The sequence below is a fragment of the Lygodium microphyllum genome, chromosome 6 (assembly GCF_053477565.2).
Source record: "Lygodium microphyllum isolate KBCC chromosome 6, Lygodium_microphyllum_v1.1.10, whole genome shotgun sequence".
Classification (NCBI taxonomy): Eukaryota; Viridiplantae; Streptophyta; class Polypodiopsida; order Schizaeales; family Lygodiaceae; genus Lygodium; species Lygodium microphyllum.
Genome location: NC_141140.1, coordinates 394027 through 413178, shown reverse-complemented (window position 1 = coordinate 413178; position 19152 = coordinate 394027).

The window sequence follows — 19152 nt, the reverse complement described above, 5'->3', positions numbered from 1 at the left end:
TTCTCAATCTTGTACTGCAAGTTTTCTTCCTTCTTTAAGTTAGATGTGATGCTTCATGCAGTGACACCTGTAATGTGAGTATAATCAGAAATAAAAAATGATGCATGCTTCTTGAGAACATTCACATAACCCTCCCTTTCTTCATCCTTTATATCCTTGGATATCATCTTCTCTAGGCTAGCATCCCACACATCTTCTTCTTGGATTCTTGGGTTGTCTTTTGATGAGGTAGGTTCCTTTAAGGTGACACCCATAACTTTGAGAGTGCTATCACTTGAACTCTCTTCCTCTTCTACCGATGAGGAACGTCCACTTGAGCTCCACTCATCGGCACATGTTTCTAGTTCAAGGTTCTCTTGATGCCCACTCTTCAAGTTGTAAACCACCTTTTGATCATGGCCACCCACTTTACATGGCCTCAACTCTAGATCCCCTGTTGCCCAATCTTGCCTAGCTCCAATGCCCATAAGCCAAGGTCTCCCTAGGATGAGGGGATATCCTTCTCCCTTTATTGGCATCACATAAACATCCACTACTGCAATGATTCCAAAAATAGAAACTCTCAAAGCTTTCACTACACCCACACATGTGACCGCATCATTGTTGGCCATCTTTGCCCCTAAAGGTTGAGGATTCCATTACTTCTAAGCCTAATTGATGCATAAGCTTTTCTGTCATGACACAAACCTATGCTTCACTATCGATGTATGCTTTTCGAATCCGTTGACCTTTGTTTGAGCCTCCACTAATAGCACTATATCTTTGAGGCCATATGCCTTGATTGCACTAACCATTTTACCTTGCCTTGCCCTTGTGCTTGTGAGAAATGCGGGATCTAGAGCATGGCAAAACCGGAAGCTATGGAGGATGAAATGAGAAGTGTGGACTCATGATGGAGAAGACAAGGACACTGTTTATTACACAAGTGAATTAGGTTCCAAGATTGAGACTTGGACTCATAAACACAATCTTGTGTATGTGGACAATGACATTGACACTTCACTGAAAAGAAAAGAGTACTATCATTGCATTAAGAAAGGAAGCAAGTACAATGCTTTATAGGAAAGTAGGAAACTACAGTAGGCACCATTGTGCATATGGGATAAGTTAGCCTGCATATCCTTGACCCTGAGACTCCATACAAAGAGGCTGTTTGAGTGTGATTGCTGATTCTCAACACCCCTCCTCAATCACAACTAGAAAAAGGCACAAAGTGTGTAGAGGCTGTAATGAGAACCACCTGCAAAGTGTGGGCATACCACAGACATGGCAAAACACCAGAGGCTGTCACAAAAAAGCTAAGTGTGGGTACCATAAACATGGTGGACATCCAGAGGCTGTAACAGGGGCCTCACAAAGTGTACAGGGACTGTAATGCCAAGTTACATAAGGAGTTTACAAAGCTTATGGCAGGAAGCATTAGGGCAAGGAAGTACAAGGCTTTTAAAACAGTCTATCAAAATTTTGAGAGTGCAAGGACTGATGAGTCTTGTCCTTCCGATCCTGGTGGTCTTCATATTCATCTTCTTCTTCCTTTGCTCCATTTTCTTCTTCTTCTTTGACTGCGACTAGATAGGCCTTTTTGGGATCTCTTTCTTGCGTGGCAGAACTTCTCGGTGTGTCCGGTCCTTTTGCAGAAGTCACAGAAGAGCTGATCCTTCTTGCCTCTGTACCAGTTGCCAACATATAATGCATGCTCATCTCTAGAGGTACTTGGTTCTTCTTTAGTTTTTAGCTTCTTTTCTTCTTCTAACAGTGATGCCAGGATATCAACAAGTTCAGGATTTGGCATGTTGATTAAAGTTGTTGATACATTATTATATTCAGGAGGCAAGCTCTTAAGTAGAACACCGATGCAAACATCTTCATCCATTTTAATGTTGATTCCTGCAAGTTGGGTTAGGAGTCCTTCCATGTAATTAAGATGTGTGGCAAGTGATGTGCTGGACTTCATTTCAAGCCTGAAGAACTCAATTAGGAGACCATACTTTGATGATTTAGATTGTGCACCGAACAGGGTGTCAAGTCTTTTCCATGTATCCTGTGAGGTCTCACAGTTATCCACATGATGGATATAACTGTCATCTAGCTCCAGTTTGATAATGGCCTGTGCTCTGTCATCATTCTTTTGCCAAGTAGTTGCAAGGTCCGCGTCCCGAGGTTTCTTCTCTTTGCCATTTGTGATGGCCCAAAGACCCTTCTTCATCAGGATGAGCTTGATGCGGGTTTGCCAAGTGTGGAACCCGACTCCTTTGAATCGAGCATTTGGAGAGTCTTTGCCCATGTTAGACTTACGGGAACAGTAGCAAATCGACTTCAGACTTATTACATTTGAGCAACAGAAGAATTGGTTGAGAGACACAAGTGCTAAAAAACACTAACTGAGTGTCAATGAATACCAAATCTTCAAAAGTCTTTTACTCTTTTAAAATCCAAGTGATCTTCCCCTTCTTGATTTGATGCTGATACCTTCAGATCTGAGTTCCAGTACTTTAATGAACTTCAGAGAGTATTGCTCAGTGATTAAAATCACTGTTGATAACTTCAGTGAGAGAAACAGTGAAAAATGTCAGAATTTTGAAGCTTTGGCTATGGTGGAATTAGGGTTTCTGAGACAGGGGCCTGGTTTTTCTCAGATTGCAGGAGCTACACTTGATCATTTTCAAAAATTTTTACATGCCTAGGAAGCTGACTTCATGGGCTACCAAAGCCCTATCATAATCGTCAAGATTGTGGCCTGTATGAAGCACGCAGACACGTCGAACAGAAGCATGCACAGTTTTGATAGGATTCCGCAATTTCCGCAATGCTGGAGCCAGGGCACAGTAATGCAGTCGATTTTTGTGCCAGGATGAAGCGCCTTGAGTAGAGGAACAACTCCCTAGAAGAAATCGTGGGCTGAAATGGCCTGGTTGAAGAGTTATGGAAGCTCCAAGTAAGGTAGGTCCTGTCTGGCTATGGCAGACACAGAGTAGAGATTGAGGATTTTCACAATGCTGAGCTCCAGATGGTCCAATGTCCTAGATTGATGTGATACAGGGAAGCTTTGTGAGTTGGGGAATACTTTTCTAGAAGGAAGCTCCAAGAGATTTGACCTGTGGAGTGAGATATAAGCAGCTCAATCTGACAGGGTGCTATTGGCTATGGCTGCCATGGAAGCTTCAGTGAGAGTAGAGTTGGGAGATGAAGTCATGAGCTGACATTGAGCTAGACTGAGGTTGAAAGGAATCAAGAGAGGCTAGACAAGCAATGCCATGCCCAACTGGGCTCTGATACCATGTGAGAAATGCGGGATCTAGAGCATGGCAAAACCGGAAGCTATGGAGGATGAAATGAGAAGTGTGGACTCATGATGGAGAAGACAAGGACACTGTTTATTACACAAGTGAATTAGGTTCCAAGATTGAGACTTGGACTCATAAACACAATCTTGTGTATGTGGACAATGACATTGACACTTCACTGAAAAGAAAAGAGTACTATCATTGCATTAAGAAAGGAAGCAAGTACAATGCTTTATAGGAAAGTAGGAAACTACAGTAGGCACCATTGTGCATATGGGATAAGTTAGCCTGCATATCCTTGACCCTGAGACTCCATACAAAGAGGCTGTTTGAGTGTGATTGCTGATTCTCAACAGTGCTTACTATTTTTTACCATTGTCGTTGTAGCTTTGGAGAGGCATGAAGTAGTTGTGGCCAAGTAATTTTTGGCCCTTGAGAGCTCACATCTGCTATCAGATCATAAGGTTGTGTCCGAGAACCCAAAGGAAAGTCGGAGATATCAATTTTAGACCTAGTTCGAGTCTTTCTCTTCTTCCCTTCATCTCTAGGTGCCCATGATGTACTTGCCTCATTGATTGCTTTCTTGCTTGCCTCAGTTTGGACACGTACCCGCTTGATAGGCATGGTCTCTACTACATCTACCTTCATCTTACCTCTTGCTATTTCTTCTTGGAGCCTTCTATCCCTAACCACCTCCTCTATTTTTATGACATTAACATTTGGTTGAACAGCAGGGGTTTCAGCTTGAACATAAGGTGGTTATAAAATTGCAGGTCGTGACTACTCTTGCTCTTGAGTCCTAACACAAGGAGGGCTTACTTGTTGTCGAGGACCTCTGGCAGGGTGATCATATCTTCTAGGGTGAGGACAATTGTACATGCCATTTCCATTTTCTCCACAGTTGTAACACAACATCTCCCTTGCTTGTTGCCGCATTTGTGATCGATTCCCACCATTCCCCTCTATAGGTCTTCTTGCACCTTGCATAAGATTCACTCTCAAACCCTTTGGTTGATTAGTAAGATTTTTTATTTGTAACACAATATTAGTGAGTTTGGGAATCTCTCAATTCTCATTTTTTGAATACTTAAAAGGTGGCACCCAGATAACATGCCTATAAGATTCTCAAAACCCTATGATGTGACCTATCATTGGAAAGTGCTTGACAAATGGGATCCATTGAGCTATAGAGCGCTTGATTTGGAGTTATAGTATTCAAGTTATGACAAATCCAAAGATTTGACCATGTGTTCCAAACTTATGGGAAATTCCCATATTCCCCAATATGGTGTTTTGTTGGATAATGTCTTCTTGACCTTGGCCTGGTGCATTAGATACATTTGGGGGAACTTGAGAGGCCTCCATCGTTGTGATGTTGTTTCCCAAAACTGCTTGCCTAGCTTGGGCTTGGTAGAGAATCTTTCGATTCTTTTCCCTAGTGATTCCAAAAAGCATCTTAAAAAGTGTTTGGAAATTTCACATTTACCTTCTCCCTGAGCAAGGGGTACAAACCTGCAATAAATCGATCCTTTTGAAGGCAGTTTGGAGCTCTCTCACCAGGATTCAGTGAGTCTGACCAACCGCCCCCAAAGCTTCAAAAACCCTTCCTCATAAGTTGCATAACCATAAGGATCACTTTGATTGAGGGCAATGAAGGGGAGCTACAAGCTCTACCCTGAGACCTACGGACCACTTATTGCTCAAGTGTTTCGAACCGAGTGGCCATGGCTACCTCTCACATAGCCGACGCGCAATGCCTACCTTACGGGTGTAGTGAGCTTACTTTGATGCTCGATCGAGTACCCTCCTCTTCCTTGCACACCGGTAGCTCCACGATCCTTGAGGCAAGCTCAAGCAACCTCAATCTCTCTCCCATGAGCTTCATCCTCCATAGCCACGGTGGGACATTACCAAGGGCTTGCCCAAGGTTAGACCCATCTCCCAGTTCCACTGGCACGGGCACCATGCACTACACACTGAGACAGACACACCCCCTAGGAAGTGCACAACTTTTCTTGCAGGTTATGTTTGTGTTTCAAGAATTGGCTGCTTGGCTGAAGAAGATCATCCACTACATCTTCCAATGACAAGGAATTTTTCCATGAGTCGGACATGACTCCATTACTGCAACTTCAGGAGCTTCGCTGCTAAGGTTTAAATGGCTCAACAGATTTCATGTTGCTAGAAATATGTCTCTGCTGATGGCTACCATGATTGAACCAAGTCAAGGTAGAACTGCCATTAGCATAGATCTTGGAACCTCATTGTCCAATGATCCATGCCCAATGCCTCAAGATCTATGGATTGCTTATTGATTCCACAAGCATGAAGACCTTCAACTCAAACTGAAGACTTTCAACTCAAAGACAAGGATCTTCAATCAAAGCAACGGATTTTCAAGGCAAACAGCGTTCAGGGGGTTTCTCCAGAATAAATCCCTCCAATACCACCCTCCTAAGGGATTGCTTATTGCTTCAAGCGTTTCTGATACTCAAAAGACAACCAGCTACACAAGGGGCACCACAATAGTGTGAAAGATGTCGAGTATCTTCATGAAGCCTAAAGCACACCAAAATCTTTCCTGGTCATCGTCCTTAAACCCCATCACCTATCATTCACCCAACCACATTGGAAGCAGTGTCACCCACCTACGTGTTCCACCTAGCACCCGATCTAACTAGCCACTACGTCAATGTCACCCACATCTTCGGTGCATGCTACAGCCTGCTACCTATGACAGTGAGTGCCATGGGACTAGGACTCGTCTAGGAGGGGGGTAAATCAAAAGGAAATAAAAAAGACGCAGGGAAAAGGTGGAAAAAAGGTAGCCCGACTGAAGAAAGAATAGAAGAAAAGGCCAAAAACGCAAGGGCAACCTTAAAAGTCCAAGGCAAATGCAAAAGGGGAAAGGCATATTTTAAAATAAAAAGGCGCACCCTGAAATCTTGTAAAAGAGCGCCAGGCTCTCACCCGTGCAATTTGTAAATGTAGACGGGCGGTGGAAAGGAATCTAGGAAGATAGAAGGACAAGGGGAAAAAGGGCCTAGGCTATGGCCGGCCATGTAAAAAAGAGGAAAAGGGGATGACTGCCCAAAAGGGATTTAGGGTTTTGTATATAAAGTTGAAAAGTGAATGAGAAGATCATTCTTGTGTGTGGCCAAAGCTTCTTCTTCTTCTTCTCTTGTTTCTTGCCTTCTTGCTTGTGCTTGAGAGAGGGATTGAGAGAGTGTGAGGGAGTGATTGTGTGAGAGTGAGGGATCTTGGAGAAGAAGCTCTCCATCTTCTCTCTTCATCTTCCCCTCCTCTCTTCTCTTAAAAGTAGATTCATCTTTCAGCTTTGCTATTTTTTGCTCTTGTCTTTCTCTCCAGTCACCTTGTCTTTCTTCCCTTGTGGCTTTTTCTCTTTTTGCTTTCTTTTCTTTTCTTTTCTTTTATTTATTTATTTCTTTTTTTTTTGGAGAATGAGAGAGGGAGTACAATTGTCAAGGCATATCACACCCATTTAATCACGGGGCGGTCGCAAGTATTGAGATAAGAATGCGTGACTTTGTAGGTATTCTTTAATATCGGCCTTAGCTCTCAGAGGAGTGGTTGACAAGAAAGGGTGATTACACCTCGTGAAGCGGGTGTCACTCATACTTTCTAAGAGCTCTAGACAGAAGGAAGGAAGGAGAGTAGCCCGCATCATTAACCTAGTCATAGCTCTACTATCTATTCCTAGGTTGATATCAAAGAAGAGTGGGGAGAGATGGGCTTCCTCTGCTGTGGGTTTTTAGAGTAGCAAGAATTTGATAAGTCGGAGGTAATTACAAGTGGTCAAAAATGCTGGATCTGGGTAGGAAGAGAAGTCTGCAAGGAAACGATTTATAGAAGGAAGTATATCTTCTAACCTAAACACTAAGCATTCCTCAGGGCTCCTAGCATTTACATTATATATTTTTGGGAAGTCGTAATCCCCATCCAAGTCTCTATCATAGTCCACTCCATGCCTACGGGTGTAGGGCATGTAGATAGGATCATTGCGCTCTTCGGGGAGTGAACTACAAAAGGCGGTCCATGCATCAAAATTGGTGTCCCAAATCCTCCTCCGCCATTTCGGCTGTGCCTCATAGCCTTGGACGGTTTTAGGAACCAGATTGACCTTATATTTCCAGTAATCCTGTGGTTCTTGTCGCCACCTAGTTATTATTAGGCTCCTCTCTTCAATCCACCTGTTTGCAAGTTCATTAGCCAGATCCTTGATCTTGGCTAAGACTCCTAGAGGCAGGGCCCGGTCTAGAGAGCGTGGGAAAGCAAATGAGAGCTCAAATGGCCTTTTATGGAACTCTTGCTGACACCAGATGACCAACTCCTGGGGCTAGTCTACCGGATGTGCATCACCTCTCAGTGGCATGGGCTCTTCAGGAAGTTGTCTTGGAATTGTGCGTACTCGGCGTTGGGCCTCCTCAGCTAATTCTTGTCTTGTCCTCCTTGCTGCAACTATACGCTCAGGCAGATGGGCATCTGCAGGTTCTTCCTATGGGAGATCGGGTTGAGGTGGACTCGGCATTCTTTGTTGCTCTTCTTCATCACCTTGCTCGAAATCCGGACCCTCTTCAACATGTCACTCAACCACAGATGGAATGACTCGCAGTGGTGGAACCACAGATGGAATGACTGGCAGTGGTGGTGGCGGCTGTTCATACTCCTCAAAACCTAGCTCCTTGAGCTCAGCAGTGGAAAGGCCCGTACAGCGTAAGTAGTGGAATTGTTGCTCCTTAGTGATCCCTGTACTCGTTGGGAGCTCCCGCTCCTGAAGACCATATCTTAGAGCTCGGGTGGTCAGCTCCAACTTTCTTTTCACCTTTTCCACTGGATCATCGCCCTCAGCTGTTGAGATATCGAGCTCCACTTGTGATATGCCAGGGTGACTGTTGTGCATTTATGTCACCGACTTGTCAGTTTGCAGATGCGGTTGGTACAACGCCTATGAATAATAGCTAGATGACAGCTATCCTTATCTACTCTAGTTTGTGGCTCAGTTAGTATGCCACCTTAGTTAGTTGAGTTTGGTTTGAGACCCATATATAGGGTTCTTCTATTTCTTTGTATGGGAGTTATTTTTGGCTTACACAACTAAGAAGAGGAAAACTGTTTTCAGCCTCCACCATTGTGTGTATTCCCCCATTGTGCAAGCAAGAAAGCTACAAGTGAGACTCCTTCCTTCTCTCCCACAATCTTGACATCAGCTTGTATGACATGGAGTACCATGTTGAGGAAGGCCTGCCGCTGTGTTTTAGTAGTTATTTCGGCAGCTTCAACCTTGGCTTCTGCAAGCATTCTTTTGCATTTTGCCACTGCCAAGCGTTCGGTCAAGTCCCTCACCCTGTGAAAATTATTCCTTTCCCAATCCATAGCTCTTTCCTCCATCCTTTTTCTCTCTTCCTCCAGTTGGCTCGCCAGGGTGGTCACTACCTGTTGCTGCTCATTTGTTAAAAATCACAACTGGTTCCTTTCTCTTAACTTCTGAGCCACCTGCTCTTCAGCAATCCCTTTGGCTTGATCTACAATGCTGAGCCTTTGGTGCACCTCGGCCAGTACTTCTGATTTTTCCTACACCAGCTGCTCTTGGCTTTGGATCTCAGCAAGGAATGGCCTTTTTTTATTGAAACCCATGGCCATGAGGGCCTCTACATCTTCCTGGGAGGTCTCCAATGCATCTTGTAATCTTTGTGCTTCATCTTGTAGCCGTTTTGCTTCTGCTGCTGAGACTCCTGGCCCTTCACTCTTCAAAAACTCGATTTCACTTATTAATATGTTTTTTTCTTCTAGCTCCTGCCACAAACGGAGCTCCATGGTATGTTCTTGTGGTGTACTGGCTTCGCCTTCCTGAACCTCCTATCTTGGCGTTTCCACTTGAGCGAACTTTTGCTATAGATCATTGTATTGCTGCACTAGTAGCTTTAGACTCCTTTGCTCTACCACCAGGTTCTGCTCTTCGTCTTCCAGCCTTTGTCTAAGGCGACTTTCGTTGTCCTGGGCTTCCTTTGCTTTTGCTACTAGCTAGTCCTGCAGGGCCTTCATTTCTCTTCGTCAGTCGGCTCCCTGCCTTGAGACTTCTAGCCTAAGAGTAGCTGACATTTCTTTTTCTTTTTCTAGCTCCATCAAGGCCACTTTTTTCTCTTCCTTCACCTTGTCTAGTTGTGCCAGTAGCTCAGCCACATATGCATCATAGTCAGTGTCGGCAGGCATGGGAGTATGGGGTGTGGTGGTTGATGCCTCCAGCCTTTGTCTTTTAGGGTCTTGCCGTGACTCTGCATCTGTGGTAGCGAGCCTTCTCAATCTAGTTTCTGGCACGATCTTGGCCACTTTGCTCAATAGCATTTGCATCATGTTCATTAGCTATGCCGTGTCGAGAGGAGGTGTGGGTTGTGTGGTGGTTGTAGTCGTGGTTTCAGTCATTGCAGGCACAAAAGAGGAAGGAAGTGGACGTGGTAGAGACTTGCCCTTGCGTACAGCCACTGGAGCTACTTCCACACTTGAACTAGCTTCGACTTTATGACCGGGGCTCACAGGTTCGAGCTCTCCACCCTCCTGGGTCTCTTCCACAGATCTTCGTGTAGCCTCTGCCAACTCGGCCAGCTCCTTCAGTCTCTGCTCTTCAGCTTCTTCTTCCGCCCTTCTTTTCCTGTCCTCTTCTGCCTTCTTTGATTCTTCTCTTATCTTTGCAAGCTCTTGCTCCTCTTTCCTCCTTCTTTCTTCCTCAGCCCTCCTAGACTCTCTTTGAGCCCTCTTGATTTCAGCTCGTTCTTCTTTGCTTAATTTCTCTTTCCTTTCCTTCTGTCTCCTGTCCCCTATCTTTTGTCCTTCTGGTTTGCTTGCTTGTGTAGGCGGCACCTCCTGTTCTCCCTTGTCACTTATCGTTCTTTCACTTGATTCTTCTCCTTCGTGGTGAGGCGGGCTTTGATGCGGTGGGCTTTGATGTGCAGCTTGCTCTTCCATGACTCCAGCATCCTTCATTGCTTCATCTATGATGGGCTGTCAAAACACCACCATATCTAATTGTGGCCACCTTTGAGGCAGGTTTCTTCCTTGTGGAGCGTGCTGTGGAGGCAGGGAATTCTCCTCCTATTGGTGCTTCCACTAGAGTGAGAAGGGCAGCTGAGCTTTGAATGGTTTTTTGCACGAACCCATTCTAGTCTACCTCCTCAGGGACTCCTGCTGCGATGCTTTCTAACAACGGGACCCCGATCCTGTTCATCAATGCATTGTACATTTGGCCCAAGAAGAGTGTGTGGATCATCTTCACTTGCACCTTCACTACTGGATCCGAGATGTTAGCCAAGCTGATTCCATCTGTGCTGTGTGCACCTCTTCTTTCTTTACCCCCAGCATGGCATAAACATCCCTTCTCGGCCGCCTTTCTTTCTTGGGTACGAGCCCCAAGGCCTTCTCTATGATTGCCGCATTGAGGGGCACTTCAACTCTTCTTTCCTGCTCCCTTGTCCTCACTGTGATAGTGCCACAGTTCTTGCCCTTGTCAAAGTTCCTCAGAAATTCAGCATACATGTCGTAATCCACGGCCTGCCCCATCTTTTCCACATACTTGTGGAGGTGGCATCTGTTCACCAATTCTTTGATTGCAGGTTCCTCAAAGATGGCTTCATCTAGGTTCAGCGTGTGCTTGAAGGTGAATTGACTGAATCCTCGTGTCTCGACGTTGATGCCAAACTTGGTCATCTCTTCTTCAGAAAATGGAAGTTTGCCCCCTTTGTCTTGTCCTGCCATGGTGGTTACCTATCAACACACCATGCCAACATTAATGCTTAAAAATCGGCTTGTTTCTAACAAAACTCAATTTTGAGAAAAAAATTTGTGTCAAAAATTGGTATACTTGCTTAGAGGCTTGAATTTTAGAGACAGGCTCTCAGTAGCAATTGCTATTGTTTTCCCTTTGCAGTATCTTCCATTGAAACTCAATTAATCATAACATTCTGCTAGATAGCATGACTCTCATTTTGCCGACTCTCATTTTGCTCTGCTCTTGCTCACATTGCTCCCCCCCCGTCTTGGATCTTTCAAGGAATCCTTCCTAGGATTAGCACAGGAAGTACGAGGCAAATGTTGTTTTTTGTGGATTGACTTACTTAGCCAATAACCAATCATAGAAGCTTGGATTGTATTCGAGTTGGGCATGACAATCCAGAGCAGATGGTTGGATGGAGACTTGGGAGATGTAGGTCAAGACATCGTGAAAGAGATCTTCAATATTAAGGCGGCTTGCAACGTGTAATTCCTCTTCCGTAAGGAATTGGTCAATGTAAGGGTGAGCGAGCACATGGTCGTCTAAATGCTGGTTGCGGGTGATGGCCAAAACCCTAAACGAGATAGGTGCCACATAAGTAGGGTCGTATTCGATGGTTTTAACTGCACTGCGTTGCTCGGCATTGGTAATTATCCGACAACCTTTTTTCTCCCATTGGATACTTAGAGCAAACCACTGCTGCAAGAACATGGAAGGCGAGCTTGCCATCTGCGTGAGCTCTTGCAACTCGTGCTCAGGAACAGAATGAGAAGGCTTACGATATGAAGTGATTAGTCTTCTGAGGGCAGCTTGCTCCTTTGAGATTTCATCATTTGCTATCAGTTCAATAGCAATTTTGGGGAATTTATAGGTCATAAGTTCGTATTCTTCCCAAGTGCATGGTAATGCACGAACATCCGGAGCAAGTGTTTTGTCAAGAAGACCTAGGTCTAGCCTCTCATAACTTCTAGCGAATGTAGTAAAAGTTTTGTCCAACATCTTGATGCAGGTTACTAAGTCATCCCCAAAAGTCGCAGTGAGGTCTTTAGCCAAGGAAAGGAAAGGTCGTACCATATAGGAAGGTTTAAGATCTGCTGGTGGGAATGGTGCAAATGGACTGGATAGTGGTGACTCCATCATTGGTGTCACAGGTGTGGCTTTGCACTCCGAAGCACTTTGAGGTGTTGTAGGAAGCTCTGGGGGCATGGGAGTTGTGCTGGGTTCTGAGTGAGCAGTCATGGGGGTCTTTAAGTTCTCTAGATTAGGTAAGTCTAAGGCTTGTGGCGTTTGCTTTGGTCGATAGATGAGCTGGGACTTACTAGCCACAGCGGCCAATGGTTTGCTGACTATGCCCTGGACACCATGTGTGCAAGCTTCCCTCACTATGGTGAGATTTCTTGTAGATGAGCTTTTAAACTTGCCATTTTTAGGCACCCAAATCCAGGGGTTGCCCTCGTAGTATCCTTGTGCTCGCAAGATATCTTTGGGAATCCATCGCGGCGTGGTTGTGTGTCTACGTCGATAGCATCTAGACTGCCTCTTAGGCCGTGATGGCTGATTATTTTGGCGTTTAGAATTACGTTTGGGTAGTCTACCCGAATGTGGTCTTTGTTGTTTTGGCACTCATATAAGCTTGGACTCCTTGGCCTTGTGAGCACTCTTGGTGGGTTTGGGCCTAGGGTCGAGAGCCTGGCATGAGGTCTTAGTTTTCTTCTGTTTAGACTTGGGTTGAAGCGTGGTCGTAGGGGTTTCTCCTGGTGGCTTCATAATGGTGGAGGAGTCAGGACAGCCCTTGCTGAAAGTCATCACTATACGCATATTGCCTATAGCAAGATGAGTGCAATTTAGGTTGTAATCCACATTACTGTTCGTTTGCTTCTTGAAAGTACAACCTAATAGTGACATATTACGGGCTCCTTTAGTGTCAGGCAACACATGGAAGAAAGCTGGTAAACTTTCAGACTCGATAGAAACTACTACCTTGCACTTCCCTAGGAGTGAATAAGCATTACCCCCAAATGGGGTGAGTTTGGCATTAGTGGGCTGTAGTTTTGGTTGACCAATGCGTGTCCAATGGTCATGCGTCAAGATGTTGTAGTCGGCACCTTCATCAATCAAGGCATCGAAAGAATACGTCGCTCCTGCTGTGACTGTGATTTGTAGATACGCCGGTGCCACTGCTTCTTCGTCCTGATCTATAAGGTCGGTTATAGTAGCCATGCAGACGTTCATTGGGGGTTCTAGCATGGGTGGCTCATGTAATGGATGGGAAGGAGGATAGTACTTCTTTATGCGGCTGCCATTAAAAAAGCCTATTCCTTCGCCTTCAAGTGTCTCTAACTCAACATTCCATGTTCTACCAATCATGCGTACTCTAAAAGGCCCTAGCCGGCCCTAGCCCCCGACACTTCATCTTCTGTTTATGTCCTTTTACAGAGTATAACAGAACAAGGTCCCCTTGTTCAAAGTCTCGCTGTTTGACATGCTTGTCAAACCACATCTTTCGTCGAGCCTTCTCACAAATCAGAGAGTGAGTGGCGAGGAGTCGGGTCTCCGTTAGGCGCTCTAACTCCACTAACCAAGCCTCTCTTCCCTCCCAACGCTTCTGGACTGCTATCCTTAAGCTAGGGATGAAGAATTCTAAGGGTAAAATGGCTTCAATTCCGTACATCAGCCTAAAAGGCGTCTGTCCTACAGCCGTTTTATAAGCTGTGCGATAGGCCCACAAGGCCGCCATTAGCTTGTTGTCCTAGTCACTTCTTGAAGTAGACACTACCTTTGTAAGCACGTTGACTAAGATTTTATTTGTGGATTCAGCTTGGCCATTAGCCTGAGGGTAATAGGGAGAGGACTTCCGATGAATTATTAGGAAGGTAGAGACCAGGTGAGAAATCACCTCATTAATGAAGTGCGTGCTTGGGTCACTTACAAGTTCGATTGGACAACCAAACCGTGAAATGACCTGCTCCCACAAGAACTTTGCTGTGGTTCTAGCATCATTCTTCCTCGTGGCTCGTGCCTTTGCCCACTTTGTTAGATAATCGGTTGCCACTATGATGTAGCGAGCTTGGGAATATTGTGCCGCAGGACTGATAGGTCCAATAAAATTGATGCCCCATTTTTCAAAGGGTTGTCCGGCTATGACAGGGGTCAACTCCATCTTGTCTTTCCGCACAGGCACTTTGGTCCTTTGGCACTCATCGCAGTGCTTTACGAATTTAGCTGCATCGCGAAAAAGGGTGGGCCACCATAGTTGGGATTGTAGCACCTTTCGGGCTATTGTGTCCCCGCTAAAGTGTCCTCCAGCGATTCCGCCATGTGCTTCTTTCAATGCATCATGCATCTCGTGCTCACATACGCATCTGCGCAATAAACCGTCTTGTCCCAACCTGTAGAGTTGGCCGGCTATCAATTGGTATGGCTGAATTTCTAGGATAAGTCTTCTCAGCCTGGCCTTCTCAATGGGTCTCTCAGGTAGTCCACTCTCTAGCACTTGCACTATGTCATCTTCCCAATAGGGAATCAGATCAGCTTTAAACAATTCTCTCTCGTTAGACAAGTTAAAGAGATGAGCATCCGGTAAATCGTCATGTATGCCTTGTCCAGTGGCTTCTCTTGTGGGTATGCAGGACATGTGGTCAACCATGTAATGTTGCTTTCCTTTGCATACAACCATAGAGAAGTCAAACTCCAGTAGAAGGAGTAACCATCTAGCTATGCGTCCCGTAGCGCAAGGCTTGTTCACAAGATATAGCAAGGCTTGATGGTCAACAAAGAAGACAAAGGGAGTGGCCAACAGGTAAGGCCTAAATTTCTTTACCGCAAATACCATGGCCAACCCCTCCCTTTCTGTCGTGGAATAGTTCATCTCGGTCTTTGTGAGCTCCCTGCTGGCAAAACTCACCGGGTAATCTAAGTTATGTTCACTAGGCTGGCATAGCACGGCTCCAATAGCGAACTTAGAGGCGTCTATGTGTACATGAAATGTTATGTTCCAGTCTGGGGCTCGTAATATTGATGCAGTAGTAAGAGCCTTTTTCAACTCCTCATATGCGCGCTGGCATTCCTCAGTCCACTCGAACACTATCAACAGCTTGTACAATGGTTTAGCAATTAGTGCGTAATTTAGTACAAAGCGTCGATAATATCCAGTGTGTCCTAAAAAGCACTGAACTCCCTTGTAGTTATCGAGTGGTGGTAAGTCAACAATGACTCTAACTTTAGAAAAGTCAGTGGCAATGCCACTCCTTGACACTACTTGCACTAAGATGCATCCGTGTTTCACCCAGAACTGGCACTTTAAGGGGTTCAACGAGACATGGTACAACCTACACCTTTCAAAGACAGCTCTCAATTTCTCTAAGTGTTTGGACCAACTAGAGTATACGCATAAGTCGTCTACAAACACTTCTAGTTCGCGCCTAAGCATGTCCTTAAAGATATTGCACATTAGGCGTTGAAAAGTCGCAGGTGCGTTCATCAGCCCAAAAGGCATGACAATGTAGGCGAATACACCCCATTCCGTGGCAAAGGCAGTCTTGTGTCTGTCGTCGGGGTGCACTTGCACTTGATTATAGCTCGAGAAACCATCCAAAAAATTGTAGGCTTCTTTACCTGCTACCCTCTCAAGCATGTGCTCGGTGTAAGGTAAAGGATAGTTATCCCTCTTTGTAGTGGCATTCACTTTCTTGTAGTTCACGCACACTCGGATTTTTCCATTTTTCTTCATGACAATCACGATAGGTGATACCCAGTCCGTGTGCTCGATCTCATATATGAATCCTACCCTCATAAGTTTATCAATCTCCTCTTTTACTGAATGGGCGTGTTTGGGATTCATGGGGTAAGGTTGTTGTTTCGTTGGCACTGCATCAGGGACCATTGGGATATTATGAGTCACAACCCTAGGGTCGACTCCCTTAAGTTCATCCAATGTCCAGGCAAATACGTCAATGTACTTTTGCAAGAGTGCAACAAGTTTGGACTCCTCATCCTCCGTCAAGTCATCTGCAATGAATACAGGCCTTGGCATTTCACCTTCCCCAGCCAAGTTAACTTCCTTGACTTTGGCGAGTCCCTCGATCGGTTCACTAGTTTGGCCTTGTCTTTTCGCACCTAGTAGAATCACCACTCTGTCATCCTTTTTAAATTTTGTAAACCGTTTGGGTAGATCCTACGGTTTCTTTTGCCTTTCTGCTTCTGAGTCCTTTGCTTGCCTCCTGGCCTCCTCCTTTAGCCTCCTACGCCTTAGGCTGACTGGCAAGTCTCCCTTAGTGCATTTGACTTTAGAAGGTTGTGGTATCTCGGGATCACTCTCAGTGCTGACTTTTGACTCTGAGTTAAACCCGCATCTCTCACTTGAGGAAGGTGTTTTCCTAGGGGTTGATAGTTCAATAGGTGCATCCGTCTTGAGCACTGGGATTACCCATGGTCGTGCCACTCCGGCTTGCTCGTAATCCACGGCTCCTATGTATTCTAGCCAGCATCTGTCACACTCCATTCGCATGACTCCTTTTTCGTTCTGACTGGTCCTTCCTCTCCTAGGCCTCGAGTCTACCCTGATTTGTTCTATCGCTTTTCCTTCTGTGTCGTACTCTATTGCATCTATCTCTTCTTCACTCTCCTCTCCCGTAGAGCGACAGTCCTCATACTCCTCATCATCAAAGTCCTATCCTTCTGACTGCTCATCATCACCTAAGCTTTCCTCTCCAGTCTCCTTGTCATCAGTAACTAAAGCCTAGTTATATAACAAATTCAGGTCGTGGACCTTTGTCCATTTTCATTCTGGCTTAGCTAATAGATCACGTAGAGGTTTTAAGTTAGCAGCCAAGTTGCCTTACAGTTTATTGGTCAGATACTCTACAATTTCTTGAAGCTCTAGTTTGTTGTTGGGGATATGGAACGAGGTTGGTTTGCCTGGGTTGAGTGAGCTTCCTACCATCATGCAGAGTGGCACAATTGGCTCCTCAATTGGCATGGTTGCAGCTTTAGCAGCATGCCGATATAGTTCTTCCTCATCCGAGAATGGTAGGTCAATGGTTGCCAAAACGTGCATCCAATCCCTCTCATCCTCAGGGCAAGGAATATATTTAGTGAGTGATCCATAGGGTTTGGTCGTTTGAGTATCGCCTTTCAGCATAGCTGAGATGGCATCTAGGTCAATAGGGATCGTCTTCTAAGTGTCCATCTCTACCCTTACTGCACTAGTTCTGTTTCCTAGGAAAATCAAACCATTGCCCCAGTCCTCAATGACATGCGCATTCCTCATCTAAGGTTGGCCTAATAGTATGTCATAATCCACTCCCTTCATGACAATGAAATTTACGGAAAATTGCACATCGGCATTCTTTACTGGCCAATTCTTTAAGACCCCGAATAGTCTTACCTTCATTCCATTTGCTAACGTGACGTTAAACCTGACAATCTCTACAGGAGGGTTTCCCCATGCCTCTAAGACTGCATGGCTTAGTACACTAACACCTGCGCCTATGTCTAAAATTCATTTTCGCATCATATCTCCTAAGGCGAGGACGAGTAAGACTACATGCATTTCAGTGCCTTCCCAAAAAGCATTGATGTGCAAAGACTTAGGAGTTGAGTGTAGAGTTAGACTTGGGATCTGTGTAACCGCATCATGATCTTGCGGATCAGCACCCGAAGTCCTATGTGTCCCTCCATCAAGTCTTTTAACTCTTGCCATAAGGAATGATTCTGCCTAAGCAGGTCTTCCAAACTTAGAGTTACTAGAGTAGTCAACAAGGTTGTGAGGAGGCTACTGGGCTCTTGTCTTCCCCTGAGGCTAGCATTTCTAGGCCATGCATTCTGTCTGCCATGGCAAGTTTCCCCTTGGCCTTGCTGCTGAGTTGCCCCTAGTGGTGCAGGTATGCTCACAGCTTGAGGTTTTGAAGGTGAGACTGGTGTGCTCACGCTGGAGAAATTGTTCAATAGGATCTTCTAATATGGGTTCAGCATCCTTGAGGTGCTTTTGGGCATCCTTGACCCACTCCTTGACCTTAGCTATAGCCTCGAGCTACCGTTTGGGATGGGGATATTCCCCTACCTTGGCATTCCCTAGCTCGCTTGTCTTAAGGGCTGAGGTCTCCACCTCTACGTCTGTGACCCTCTTTCTCGTTACTAACATAGTCGCTTCCTCAGTTTTAAGAGTTATCTTTGCATCGGTTCTCTTTTTCCGTCTCCTCCAGCTTTTCTTTCCTATTGAGGTTGCGTCAAGGTTGCTTGGCCCTGCCAAAGAGATGCCTACCTGTTTTGTTTGAGCTCGCGTCATAACATGTAGTGGGATGGGTGTATCCTCACTGTCAAAGGTTTCCACTCCAAAAATCCCCAAAGGCACCGATGGCATGTTAGCAAAGCTGGTTGATGGCTTTCGCCTAGGGCAGTCAGGAAATAGATGTGTGATTCCACACTCTGTGCATCGGAGATCCACTTTGTCCTTGTTAACTTGTTCTCGTTCTGGGCAGTGTGATGAAATGTGGCCTGGGTGGCCGCAAGTCCAGCATGTGGCTGGATCTTGGCTTGGCCCTTCAAAGCCTCTGCCTCTTCCTCTTCCTAAAGCCATCACTGGCACTGGCCGATAGTCTATCAGGACTGGGTTGCCCTCCTCGTCATAGGATATGTATGGGTTGACATATGTTTCTTCCTCATTAGGCTCCTCCACAAAGTAAACAGGAGTATCACTAGATGGGTGGGTTACAAAAGGCCCTGGTGGTCTGGGTATACCAGTTGGGTTCATCTCCAGCCTAGGTATGGTAGGTCTTGAGTCAATCGGTGCTGGGAGAGCTAACTGGGCTCCCCTCCCAAAGAAATTGGGTGGCCTATTACCTAAGTATGGAGGGTTGTACTGTTGCGCGTATGGGAATCTCCTCGGAATTCTGCAATGCACTGCATCATGCCCTAATCTACCGCAATTTGAGCATGTCCAAGATCTAGGATCTTGGCACTCAACCGGGAGGTGATTGCCGCCACAATATATACATTGTACATGCGATCTCACAGGCTTCCTTACCAGCTCTTGCAACCGTGCAATCTCCATTCTCATTTCTGCCATCCCTTGGTCGTGGTCTACAC